Genomic DNA, 13446 nt, shown 5'->3' on the forward strand with positions numbered 1-13446 from the left:
AGGCAGAGACCATTGTAATCTTGACTATACTGGATTGACCTTGATAGTTGGCCTGCTGATCACCGTTATAGAGGGGACCTGAACATGTTCTGGGTGCAAGTATACTTTATTGGTTCCATGACAGAAATCTCTTCACTGGCTTTTTGAATGTTGTTGGGGATCTATCTTTGTGTCTTTGTCTCTATACTATTATGTTTTCATCCTTACCACCTTAGCGTGATTTTCAAAAATTATTTTCTGTTGGGTCTCCAAGCTATGAAGCACAGGATACATAATGAGAATAACTGATGCAAAGGCTTATATGGAATACAGAGATGGGGATGAATGACAGGCAAGGTAAGGGGATTTGGGGAATAAATGATGAGGGTAGGAAGAGGGAGGGAGCACTAGAATGGATTGTGATTGCATAACTCATCTTGAAGGCGATTTAACCTTGGAATGGGGGAATGTTCTTTACAAAGAAATTGATGTGGGGATGATTGTACAATTCTCCTTGATGTGGTTGAATGATTGAACTATTTAATTATATGATATGTAAACTACTTGCCAATGAAAATGTTGGGGGTGAGGGGGGATGAAAGTCTCTGGGGCCAGAAAAAATTGTTTCTGAAAGGGTCTCAGAGTTAAAATCATGAAAGATCTAGGACAGTATTTGTAAGGGGGAAGGGGCAACAGCTGGATTCATCAGTCTAACTTTTGGGGCTAGCTTCTATTTGTCTCTCTGTATCCGCTGTTTACATCCCTCCAATTTACTCTATGTCTCAGTAGGCTGATTTCCAGTGATCACCTGCTTACCAACCTGTTGGGTTTGGTCATAGGAAATTCTGGACAGAAATCAAGAAAACGAAGGAGAGAAGAAGTATGGGGTCAGAGTCTTCTCATTGTGGTGTCACCTAAAGCTAGCTATACCTCTGAATACAAGGCCACAATTCCACTCAAGGTAGATTTCTTGCAGGACTCTTCAATTTATTTCATTTTGCTGTTGTGGTTGTTGTGGAGAATATACACAATAAAACATTTACCAATTCAGTAATTTCAGTATGATTTAGGAAAATGGTTATACACTTCAAATTCTGAAACTTTTCCAAATTATCCCTCCATTATTATTATAAACTTGTGGCTCCATAAATTCTTTTTCTAATCTTTTGAGTTAGTATTATCAATTTCATCAATAGAGATAGTTCTTAAAAGTGCACAATACTCAAGGCAAATATGCTTTTCTAGTTAAGCTAAAATAAAGATGTGATCAAACAAATGCATAGAATGCAAAGTTTATTAGTGGTTACTATGGTCAGGATGAAGGGTGAAGGAAGATTATTTCTGATGGTACTCTGAGTTTTGATATATATATAATGAGGGAAATTTCATTGACTAGAATCAGATTCCATAGGTGATTGACGTGATTACTGTCAATGAGTTGTATACATGTAAAAAGTTGAATTGTCACAAACTCTGTGATACATCTATCTATAGCAACAAGAAAATAGCAGATGCCAAAGCTGCTTATGTACAAACAAATACTTAATGTGATTTTGTTGCTTGGTTTGGAAGATTATATTCCTGGTTTCCTTGACACCCAGCTATAATCTATAGCTATAATCATGTTTAGTGCTACCTCCTAGCTTGTGGCATAGTGCTCAGGGTCTTAGAAGTTTGAAAGTGGCCATCTAAGGTGCAACAATTGGTGTCATGTTTCTGAGAGTAACAGAGGAATGAGAGTCAGGAATAGGAGGAGGAAATGGAATATATGCCTAATTGCCTCTGAGAACAACTGCTATCTGTGCGATGAGGCGAGAACTGGATGTTGCCCTGGTATAATTACTGAATGTTATGATCAAAGGGTCTATGAAAGAGCCATAATAAAAAAGGGCAAAATACAGAACATAATTAAAATTATCTTGGAATTCAGATTTAATAAACTCATGAACACTGGGTAAAAATCTGAAATAATTACCCTGGGAGATTCTTTAAACTTTAAATAAATAAGGTCCTATGAAGTCTTTATGGTACTTTGTCTTCCAAACTTCAATAACCACTCCCTCTTCTCTCTCCTTCCATTTTTTTTTAAAAAGAAGGAAAAAAGCCCAAACATAAAAACAAATATCAGCACAAAAGACTAAACTCACTAATGGGTTTAATGAAGGCTTCTGCATTCAGGCTTTAAATCTTTAAGGGGATATAAAGTCTCATTTTTCTACCATTGAGTAGTTTGTAGGTTGAACCGCTGACATGATTAGCAGCCCAACACCTAAACCACAATATTACCATAGTTCCTTATGGGTAATGAAAAAGCATTACTATGAGCATTACACTATATTTATAGTTCTCTTACAGCTCTGTCACACCTATACAAACCAAGGATTTAAACTGTTTGAAAATGGTTTAATCATGCCCAACAGCATGTACATATTACATAGCAACCTAGTCACTTGTGCATGTTTATTTGACCCAAGTATGAAACAGGTAATAGTGCCCCACTCAGAGATGGCAGCCAACTGAGTCACTTTGAATAAGTGTGGGCTGCCATGTGGAGTGCAACTATTTCCTTCTTGGGTAAGAATTCCAGCAAAAGAGATTTGGGTGCCACAAAGCACATGTACTCTGTCACTCTCATACAGGAACCATTTTGAACTTGTTAGAAGCCCCGATAGAAATGATACCATTATTAAATTCTCTGTAAATTATCATAATTTGCATGTGCTACATGTTTCTGCTGGCACCAAAATGCAAGGGAATTCTAGGGCATCTGTTACTTTCGGTGGGAACATGAAAACCATGAAGAGAGTGTATGTGGACACACTCTCAACACTATACATTAAGGAGTCTTGGAGGCTAGGGCTATCAAGCAAGGGAAACTTCACATTTATAACTTGGAGATGCCTTCCAGTCACATACTTCTGGTCATTCCCTTCAATGTAACTCCACCATAATGCCAAATTTACGGTGCTGTTTGCAAACACGTGGTCACTTACTATATACCCTTGAAAGTCAACTGCTTGAAGGCTATATGCCTGAAAGTTGTCTGCCATCAAAAGCAATCAGACCCTATTGCCTGTTCCACCCTAAGTGGGGCTCACTCCCTTCTGATAAGTATCATAAATTGTTCCCCTGGAGAAGAGCTCAAAGACATCTAAGGTCAAGCCAACTCAGAGATGACCAAGGTTAGACTGCCATCTTGACTCTAGAGCCTGCCTATCTTGTTACATATTTACCTTCCTGTCACATGTATGCCTCTAACATAACCCCTTCCCTATGTTTACCATGGCTTGCATGCCTAAGATTTCATAAGCTTGTGAGAGAATACATTGCACTCTTTCTCTCTTTGCTTCGACCTGGTTCTTGAAACCATGGCAGAGGTGAGCCTTGCATAATTTATTTTGTCTGATGTCTCTATAATTTACCCTTCAATTACACAACCACCCCCTTGGGCCCATTCAGTTGTGGAGGCTGGTCCCCTACAACTTTCAATCCTGGCTGCAGACCCAAGTCAGGGAGAAAAAAAGTCTAGCTTAATTTTAGGGACTTTCTTCTAAATGACTTAATCCATACACTTATTTTTGTGTAAGGGTCTTTCTAGACTGCAGACCCACTGCAAAAGTGCAGAACTATTGTCATTTCCATAATTTCAGTTTATTCTCTACTTCATGATTCTCATGAACAGATCCTAAGACCACTTTCCCAAGTTGGAAGGGGATGTATAGTTTGTTCCCATTCTAGGCCCTGGCAAGGACCCAGAAAATAAATCATTGATGACACTTCACATGGCTATTTGAGGGAAGCAAGGCACTCTTGGATTCAAACATGGAACATGGTACAAAGACAAAGGACTGAGTTTCTGCCCTAGCGCATATTTCCCTCACAGTTACCAGCCTGTCCATTAAGCTGTTTGGCATTGCCTGCCTAGTATCAGAGATTGAGGGGATTTAATTAACAAAGTTTGTACAACAAGTCAGGGCAGGAAATAGACAAAGACTCAAGAAACCCTTAGTCCCTTCCGCCAACCACACCAGTCCCAGTAAGAGTTGCCTCCAAATTTCTCTTTCTCATTATTATTCATTGGTACAGCATAAGAGGTATGGTATGACGCTTTTTCGACCTCACAGCCTGAGTTCACCAATATGCCTTCATTGTTTTTTTGCAGTGAGTGATATAGAAGTGGTCTCAGAGTCACCTGGACCTCTTTTCTCTTCCCTATTCCAAAGTACCCCATTCTTACCTCCATGGACCCTAAGGTGACCCTATTAACATGAGAATATCAAGGAGATTTAGATCAGAAGTTTTCAAGTAATGCTCTTCCAAGCTGTTTAAGGGGCTACCATGGAAATGTGAAGGTAAGTATAGGAAATTAGAACTCCAGGGTAAGATCCTCACTTCTTGGCCCAGTGCTGTCCCAGCCATTCTCAGCCCACAAGAGCAATTGTGCTTTTGTCCCCCTGTTTTATATATTGGGCTTTGATTTCATGTTGAATTTTAAAATTATTTTTATTTAAAACAGAAAATACTAACTAACTTCAACTCCTTTGTTGTATAGAGGTAGAAATTGAGGCTCAGAAAGTAAATGGAATTTTTTTAAGACCATGCCATAAATCAGTCAGTAGCAAGTTAAGTCAGGCCATGGCTAACGAAGATTCTATATGATTGCAATCCAACTATCATTTGGCATCAAGTCTATATCTTTCCCTGCCAGCAGTTATTGAGGGTTGATGATGGCAAGAACTAATACATTAGCCCTGAAGGATATAACCATGAAAATGGAGCCACTACTTAAGTGTTTATGGTAACTGTAGGGAAAGATTTCCTCTGAGTAACTGTTTGTCATGCCCAGGGTGAATTGTGTAAGTCTGCACCTCAGACCTAGAAGTCTCCCCCTCTGTAACACAAGGTTTTCAGCCCACCATAGTGACCTAAATCCAATATAAAATATTTTAAACTTGGAACACAAGCTTCAATCATCCTGGCCAACCATAGGATAACAGCTGGAGAGAGAGTGCTGACACTTTCCCAGGCTAGAGAGAAAATTTGGCTTCTGCATTAGCACAGTTATAGTAGAAGCTTATTTTAAGGCAGAGTAATTTGAGGGGAGTTCTTACAGCTCATTCTCTGTTGCCAGAAAATTGAAAAATGTTGTTCTCTTCTCAAGCCTAAGTCATCTTACACAAAGGGGAAGAGTTGCAGCAGTGGGCCAGCAGCCTCCGGACAGAGTAGCTCTGGTATTTGCTTTTCTGGCAGGCCTTAAAATAAACTATTTGGAGTTTCAAGTTGAGGTTTGCTCCATTCAAGCCAGGTCTAGTGTTACCAGATATTTGATACAGCAGTTAGAAGCAAAATCTCTAAAGTTAGAATATTTGATTCAGATGTTGACTCAATCATTTTTTAGGTATGTATTCTGGGCAAATAATTGAACTTTTCTATATCTCAGTTTTCTTATCTTGATCATCGTATTGTTGTGAAGATTGAATGAAACAGTACACGTAAAACATTTAGTTCAGTGCCTCGGCTATTGTAAGTGGTATATAAGAGTTAGTTATTATCATTAATATTTTCTCATCTCTTTGAGCCAAACCAGAGTTCTGGGTCTAGCTCTAAATTATGGTAGAAAAGATATACCATTAGAAATATGAAGGAGATTGTGGTAGATACATAATTTTGTGTCAACTTGAAGATATAAAAGTGAAGAAGTAAGCAATTATAGTTAGGATTTTGTGCCAACATGACTCCTGTAGGAACATGTGGGTGGAGGTTAGCCTGTCAATCAGGTCAGAGTTTGATTGGAGGGAGACCAAGATAAATGGCTCCCTGGAGGCAACCCATTCTCTTTCTCTGCCTTTGCCTTCCTGTTAAGAAGCCACACTGAGATGTACAAGCCCTGTGACACAGCCATGGCTGTTGGATTCACAAGATTTTGCACCCACTGGCCTATGATCTTCCTCCCTTCTGCATTGTTGTATATGGCTATGTGAGTCTGAAGAGGGAATTACAGACTAGTATCAGACTTGTGGACTAGTATCACACTTAATGGACTTGATCTGAAGTGAGCTGGGATGTTTACTTGGTATATAATTATTCTTTGATATAAAGCTCATCTTACACATAGATGAGTGTCCCTGGATTTGTTTCTTTAGTCAGCTTGGTCTAACAGAGATTAATTAGAGGTGATGTCATTTTGGCTGTGCCTTGGTAAGCCTGAGAAATCTTCAAAACAAAAGGAAGGGGATAGGCCTAGCTTACATCCTGTTTTAGTATCTCAACTGCTTTGGTCTCCCAATAGTGTCTGGTTAATATATCCATTCCCTTTTCTTTGTCTCCTTGGTATTTAGGATGGAAGACTCTGTGACAATCTATCATTCATGACGTATCTCTGGAGTGTTCTTTTGTGTAATATACTCAAGACATTTTCAAAGGTGGAACTGATTTTCTTTGAAGCTTTATTGAGAAATTGGGAATCAACACATAACCCATCAAAAGTAAGTAGGGTACATGCAGAAAAAATAACATTGGTGAATAAGCTCTGAATCCACTGAAGTTAAATGCACTGTCATTGAGTTGATGCTGATTCATAGGGACCATATAAGACAGGGTAAAATTGCCCACTGTGAATTTCTGAGACTGCAACTGTTAATGAAAATAGAAAAAAATACTCTTTCTCCATTGGAGAGACTTGTAGTTCTGAACTGCAAACCTTATGGATCTCAGCCTAATGTGCAACCACTAAGCCACCAGGGCTCCTGAAGCTAAGGCAATGACAATATTAAACCTGTACTTTCTACCATTCCTTGTACATTCTACCATGGAATAATATTGCCAGCCAAGGGAGAGCCTAAGACTGGGCATAAACCTCTGCCTGTAATCTTCACCATCAATTCTGCCTTTAAGTGTGAAGAAGTATCAAGAAAGCGGAAACACTACCTTTTGCATGTCAGTCCCATATCATGGCTTAGTAAAGGCAATCATAAACTAAAGAGAAGTAATCTAGCCTGAGAAAGGGCAGATAGAGACTTGGATAATGAAGATGTTGCCACAAGAATAGGAAGATTTTCAAAAGCTCAACAAAGAGTTAAATTACACTTATGAACAGGCACCAACATTTATACATAAGAAAGCATGACTCAATACATATTGGACAAGTAGGAAAAAGCAGGACTAGACAAGTAAAGAAACAATTTCAGCTGGCGGATAAAATAATGAGCAAATGTCCTGTAGCAGTAGATTTTGTGGGCTATGGTTAACCCTCTTTTAGCCCTATTTTGTATAAAGCATTGGGTTGCTAACTTAAAGGTCGGCAGTTCAAACCCAACAGCCTCTCGGAAAGATTGAAAGCCTCAGAAATATTAGATAGCAATTTTACTCTTTTCTGTAGGACTATTATGAGTCAGAATCAACTAAATGGCAATGGATAGTGGCAATAATGGGTTAGACAGGAGTGAAGGATATTTAGTCTTCGCAATGAGTGAAAGATCCAGTAAGAAAATGATTGCATTATGCTCAATTCCCAACTCCTTCACCAGCACCCATGTCCCAAGTGCCTTGCTGTGCTCAGCCTACTGTTACCATTCAGCAAAACAAATTCATTGTTATGTCCATCAAATGAGAGAGGTAGGAGTCATGAGTTCTGGCAGGAAAACAAGTCCAAAAGATTTGCTTTGACTAAAAGCCATTTAACTTGAAAGGTTTATTGCTAAACTGATTATGTAATGTAACTTCGAAAGAGCAGTATTTAAGATAAAGATTTGAAGCCCGTAGGCATGTTTGGAAAGAAAATTGAGGAAAGTCCTGAATGCATTAATAGTACATTTAAGATCTTGCATCCTCTTAAATTGTGACCCAGGAAGGCAGTGGGTCGTGGTAAAGTGCACAAATTTGAAGTCAGAAGATATAAAATTCTGCCGCTGACTCATTTTGACCATGGCAAGTACTTTCCTCTAGTTGGGCATCGATGTATCTACCCTTTGGGGGACAGGGAGGGGTAGTGGTATAGGAGATAGTAGGATTTAGATTTTAGTCATAAGGGGCATTCTAGACCGAACATTTCAAGCTTTAGTGTATTTATATCCATTTCCTTCCACAACCAATTACTTTAATCAGCTTCCGAATGCCCTATAGGACAAAACTTGACTAATCTTTCAGGTGGACATTCCTCTGTATGTACCTTCTGTCTTTGTTATATTTAATTCTTCTTAGGTTATCACAGTTATTTCCTAACCTGGCTATACATTATAATTACCAAGGAAGCTTTTAAAAAATTCTAGTGGCAAATGCTGCACCCCAAATTTTCTGACTTAAAAATTCTTCTGATTCCAATGTGTACTTATTGACATATAAAAACTCTCTGGAATGTTTGATATAAATAGTATCAATTTACTGAAGCTTGGTTCTTTGGATTATTTGTTATTTTCTTCACATTTACTTAGTGACCCTTTGACCACTTAAAGGTTACATCCTTCTAATGCATTTTCCACCTATTGACTTATTGTTTTATACTGGTTAGCTCTGGAGACTTGGTCTCCTCATCAGCACTAGGTTCTGACACCATTTTGTTGGAATGAGGATGGGAAGGCACACTTAGATAGTTGATTCTAAATTAGTTTGTACTTACTGATTTACAGATTTGCAATGATAATGAAATATCTCATTCATTCAAACCATATTAATTCAGATTTTGGGATATTCAGCAAAGTGTCTTAAGTTTATCTCCAGTTATATTCATTCATTTAACCATTAGATTAATTGATCCAATCTTGCAACAGGTATTTATTCTCCTTATGTCTGCCAGGCTCTATATTAGATGGGTATGAACTCATACAATAAATTCAATCAAACATGAATACTTTATTCATGGAAATTTGAGAAAATTCTAGAAAATGAGACTTACATTAATAAAAATAACCATGCAAATATGTGAAAAGTATGAAAATTATGTAAAACACAAATTTGATTAAAGTAGCAAAGTACCTGCATGATGCCCTATGTGCAAATAAAAGTTTATTTGATCTAGTTAGAAAGGTCAGGGAGCCAGTTTTATTTTTTTAAGGAAAATAATAAAAAAATGGGGGAGGGGAAGACATTCCAGGTCTAGTAAATAATATTTGTTGCCTTAAGAGTAAAAATGAAAGAGATGAATAATGTTTAACAGTGAGGTGGCATGACCACCTTTATGCTATGCAAAGATTCTTCTGGCAGAAATGTGCAGAATATTTTAGAGGGTATGGGGAATAAGCAGATAATCGATCCTGTAAAAGATCTATTTTGGACTAAAAGGAGCTTTGTTGGTATAGTAGGTTACAATCAGGGCTACAAACCAAAGTTATCCATTTAAGCCCACCAGGCACTCCTCAGGAGAAGAATGAAACTTTCTTCTCCCATAAAGACATATCGTCTCAGAAACACAAAGGGCCAATTCTCTGTTCTATGGGGATATTTTGAGTCAGAATCGACTAGAATTCTGTGGGTTGAGTTTTGGTTTAGGACTTTAGATTAGGGTACTGGTGAAGGCGGAACACAGAAGATGCACTGGTAAGATATACAAATAAAGTGAGGATACATTAAAAAAGTAAAAAGGAGTAGACAGATTAACTTGATATATAGGGAATAAATATGAGAAAACTAGATGTGATAATTAGATTTTGTGTCAACTTGGAAAGGTCAGGATTCTCAGTAGTAGTCCTCCATAATGTGATCTACAACTACTTAATCAACTCCATCATGGGAGTTGATCTGCCCACATAGCTGCATGAATCAGGACAAGTCTCCAGAATACAATCTGATCCACGGACTTCAACTAAACTGAACTTATCCATTTCTGCAATTATTTTAGTCATTCCCTGATCTAAATATATTTCCATATATAAACACATATAAGCATCACTTGTTTTGCGTATATAGAGAACACTCAGCCTACTCTACAAAGTCATAGATAAAATGGAGAAATAGCAGAAAATATGGGAGATAGAAAGCACAAGTTGAAGATTTCAATCCTGTCATTCATAGAGATTGTGAATCATGTAAGATCAAGTTTTAAAGAAGACACGTGTTTCCTTTTTGACCATTGAATATAATTCAAAAGTGTTTAGATATTTGGGTAAAGTTGCAAATAAACTTTACGGTGAATGTTTCATCTTATGGAAAAACTGCTAAATAGTTAATATATATAATGCATTAATTCTAATTCATCCAGGATATGTATCTCACAAGGTCAGAATATTGATCCATGAAGTGTGAACCACTTCCATTTTTCACCATCTCTGTGAATAGCAAGATTAAAAAATCAGACTCATTCTTATTATATCCCAAGTGCTTCTACAGAAATCCTTTTTCCCACAGTATAAATAGAGAATAATTTATATAGTGATATTCAGATAACAACTCTACTGATCTAAAGGTTTAATTCACATGCATGAAGCCTTGGCAAAATATCTGTAAAGCTGAACTTACATGGATCCTCTACCTTTCCACATAGTCCTCTCCACATGCCCTCTCCAGAGAGATAATCTGACTTCCTACATGGGAGTCCAGGGTTACAAGCCATGTTAAAAGACATAGTACCGTAACTTAAATCTGACAACCTATTAAGATTATGCCTAGAAAGTGGTAAGATGCGACTTCCAACATGTTCTATTAGTCACAGTAGTTACAACATCCTCATCCCAAATTCAAGTAGAGTACAGATAGACCATTCATCTTCATGGGAAAAATAGCAACTATATTATAACAGTATTTAAACCACCATATTATTTATGTGTTTGAAATTTAATTTTGATAATAGTTTTACTTGTATATTATTCCATATATGAGTCCAAAGTCAAATATATTGAACATAACCCAAATTCCATTATGACAATAAAATAATATTTATTGAATATCATTAAATATCCATCCATCTTCTAAATTTCTTGATAACCACAATTCACAGCATACCAATTCTTTCCCCACTTTACACATTTAAAGCTATCATATCAGAATAGTTCTTTTACTTGTATTGGAAAAAATATAGGACAGGATCCATAATCTATCTGTTAATCTTTATATAGTAAAAAGCCTTGCTCATTTTCAGTTGCAAGAATAGTCACATTTAATAATTAACATGTCCTTACCAGTATAATAATAAAATTTATGACTTCATTAAATATTGATTTTCCCTTCCCCCAACTCTTAATTGTGTTTAGATGGCTAATGGCTGTCTTTACTTTGTTCCTATCATGCCCAACCAACTTCTTCCCTCTCCTGAATACTTCTGGTTTATTTAGTTGAGGGGAAAGGAGTTGGAGAGAAGAGACATGAAGAGAAAAATCCAATGTATAGTTGTTCAGGTTGTGCATTGTACAACTTACCCCTCTTTATTAAATCAACAGGTCAGGAAACATTCAATTTGACTTCTCTTTTTCTTCAGTGAACCACTTAAAGCTGACTCTAGTTTACATTTGATAGTTGTTTGAAATAATCTATGATGTCAGAGTACTGGACTATATAGTGTAAGTAATAATTATTTCAGCAAACCAGAAATGTCATCTAAAATTTGAGACAATTAGGGAAATTTAGACAATATATGGATATTTAATGATATTAAAGAAACATGTTTTGTTGTGGTAATGGCATTTTGATTATGTTAAAAAGTCTTTGTTTTTAGAATCACATACTGAATAATTTACAAATTAAAATAAGATAAGATTTTCTAAATAAATAAGTGAGTGAGTTGTCCTTAGGAATCAAATAAAGAAGCCATAATAAAAAAGATTCCCTAAATGTGGTTCTTCTTAAGAGGGGTTTTGCTGGATGGGAAGGCATATGCCACTAAAAGCAGAAGGGAACTGGATTTGAAAGTTCTAGCCAAGTTAAAAAAGCCCATGAAAGTGCATTTTAGAGATAACCATTAGTCTTTGGGCCAGAGGCGATCAATGCCAGATTTATGAATTAATCAAGTTGTCAACTAAAATTTTTCTTGCCAATCTTTCCGTCTGCTATCAGATAGAAAAAGTATCCAGGTTTCAATAGTAGTTCATTCAAATGTACAAGTAGTGTATTGTACAAAACAATGGTCCTCCATAGATGTTCACATGCTAATTGCAGAAACCTAGACTATGTTATGTTACTTGACAAGGAGGGACTAAGAATGAAGATAAAATTAAGATAGCAAATCAACTGACCATGAGATGGGAAATTGGTCCTTAATTCTGTAGGTGCACCTAGTGTAGTTAAAAGGGTCTTCATAAGTGGAAGAAGGTGGCAGAAGATGAAGAATCCTGAGAAGGACTTAGATTTTATTGCTAACTTAGAAAATAGAGAAAGGGGGCCATGAATCAAGAAAGGTTGATGGCCAATAAAAGCTGAGAAGGGCAATGAGAAACTGAAAATAGTAACATTAAAGTTACAATATAGCAAAAAGTGAATGCAAACAATAAACAAGACCAAAGTACAAATATAGAATTAAAATTGTTTTGCACAGTACAAATGAATTTGACTGAGTATTAATATCATTTACCAAATAAGTAAAAACATACCTGTTGCCATTTTAGTTGATTCCAGCTGAATGCAACCCAATGGGACAGAGTAGAAAATCCTCTTAGGGTTACCAAGGCCTTTCCTTAATTTTTGCAGAAGTAGAATGCATCATTTTTCTTCTGAAGAATAGCTGGCAAATTCACATCACTAGCATTTTTAACAGTTTTATTGGTCTTTAATTCATATACCTTGAAATTCAATAGTCAACCACATCAAGAAGGTTTGTATTATGCTCATCAGCACAAAGAGTTTTAGAACATTTTCTTCATTCTTGTACTCATCCTTATTAGCTCCTCATTTTGCCCCACCTACCCTGCAATACCATCAAGGAATCATTAATTTACATATTACTGTCTCTCCAGATTTACCTATCTTGTATTTCATATACAGTAAAGGATTTCTAAAAACCAATAACAAAGTGAAACAGATAAAAATCTCAATGGAAAAGAAATCAGAAATATTGACAACTAGACCAAATCTAAGCAAGGGGGATGAAATGATAGGGTGCTAAATTTTAATCTAACTGAATCTGCAGAAATCCCCTTTCCAATGCACTCTGCATGATAGCAAGGCTCATCACACCCTCGGTCCATGGTCAGAGGGGACTCACCAGGGACTTGATCCACATGTATTTCCCCTTCACTTTAAAAAAACTGAAACAGGAGAGGGGGAAGATGGCCGACAGGGACACCCGCATACTCTGAGAGCTCCTCCAAACAAAGCGGGATTGGCGACCAGGTAGCTGAATAGTAAGAGTCTGGTGAGTGAAATATCCCCCTGGGACAGCACCCCAGTCCTACCCCACGTATTTGTCCGGAGCAGGGGTCTAGGTCAAAGAGGACCGGACTAGTGGGACATCTCTGGCCACTAAGCTGCCGTGAGCTCACTGGCGACCGGCTTAGGCTCCATCCCCAAACGGACGCCAGCCCAGAGCCACTTGCCTGCCCTGCCTAC

Source organism: Tenrec ecaudatus, chromosome X (assembly GCF_050624435.1).
Source record: "Tenrec ecaudatus isolate mTenEca1 chromosome X, mTenEca1.hap1, whole genome shotgun sequence".
NCBI lineage: Eukaryota > Metazoa > Chordata > Mammalia > Afrosoricida > Tenrecidae > Tenrec > Tenrec ecaudatus.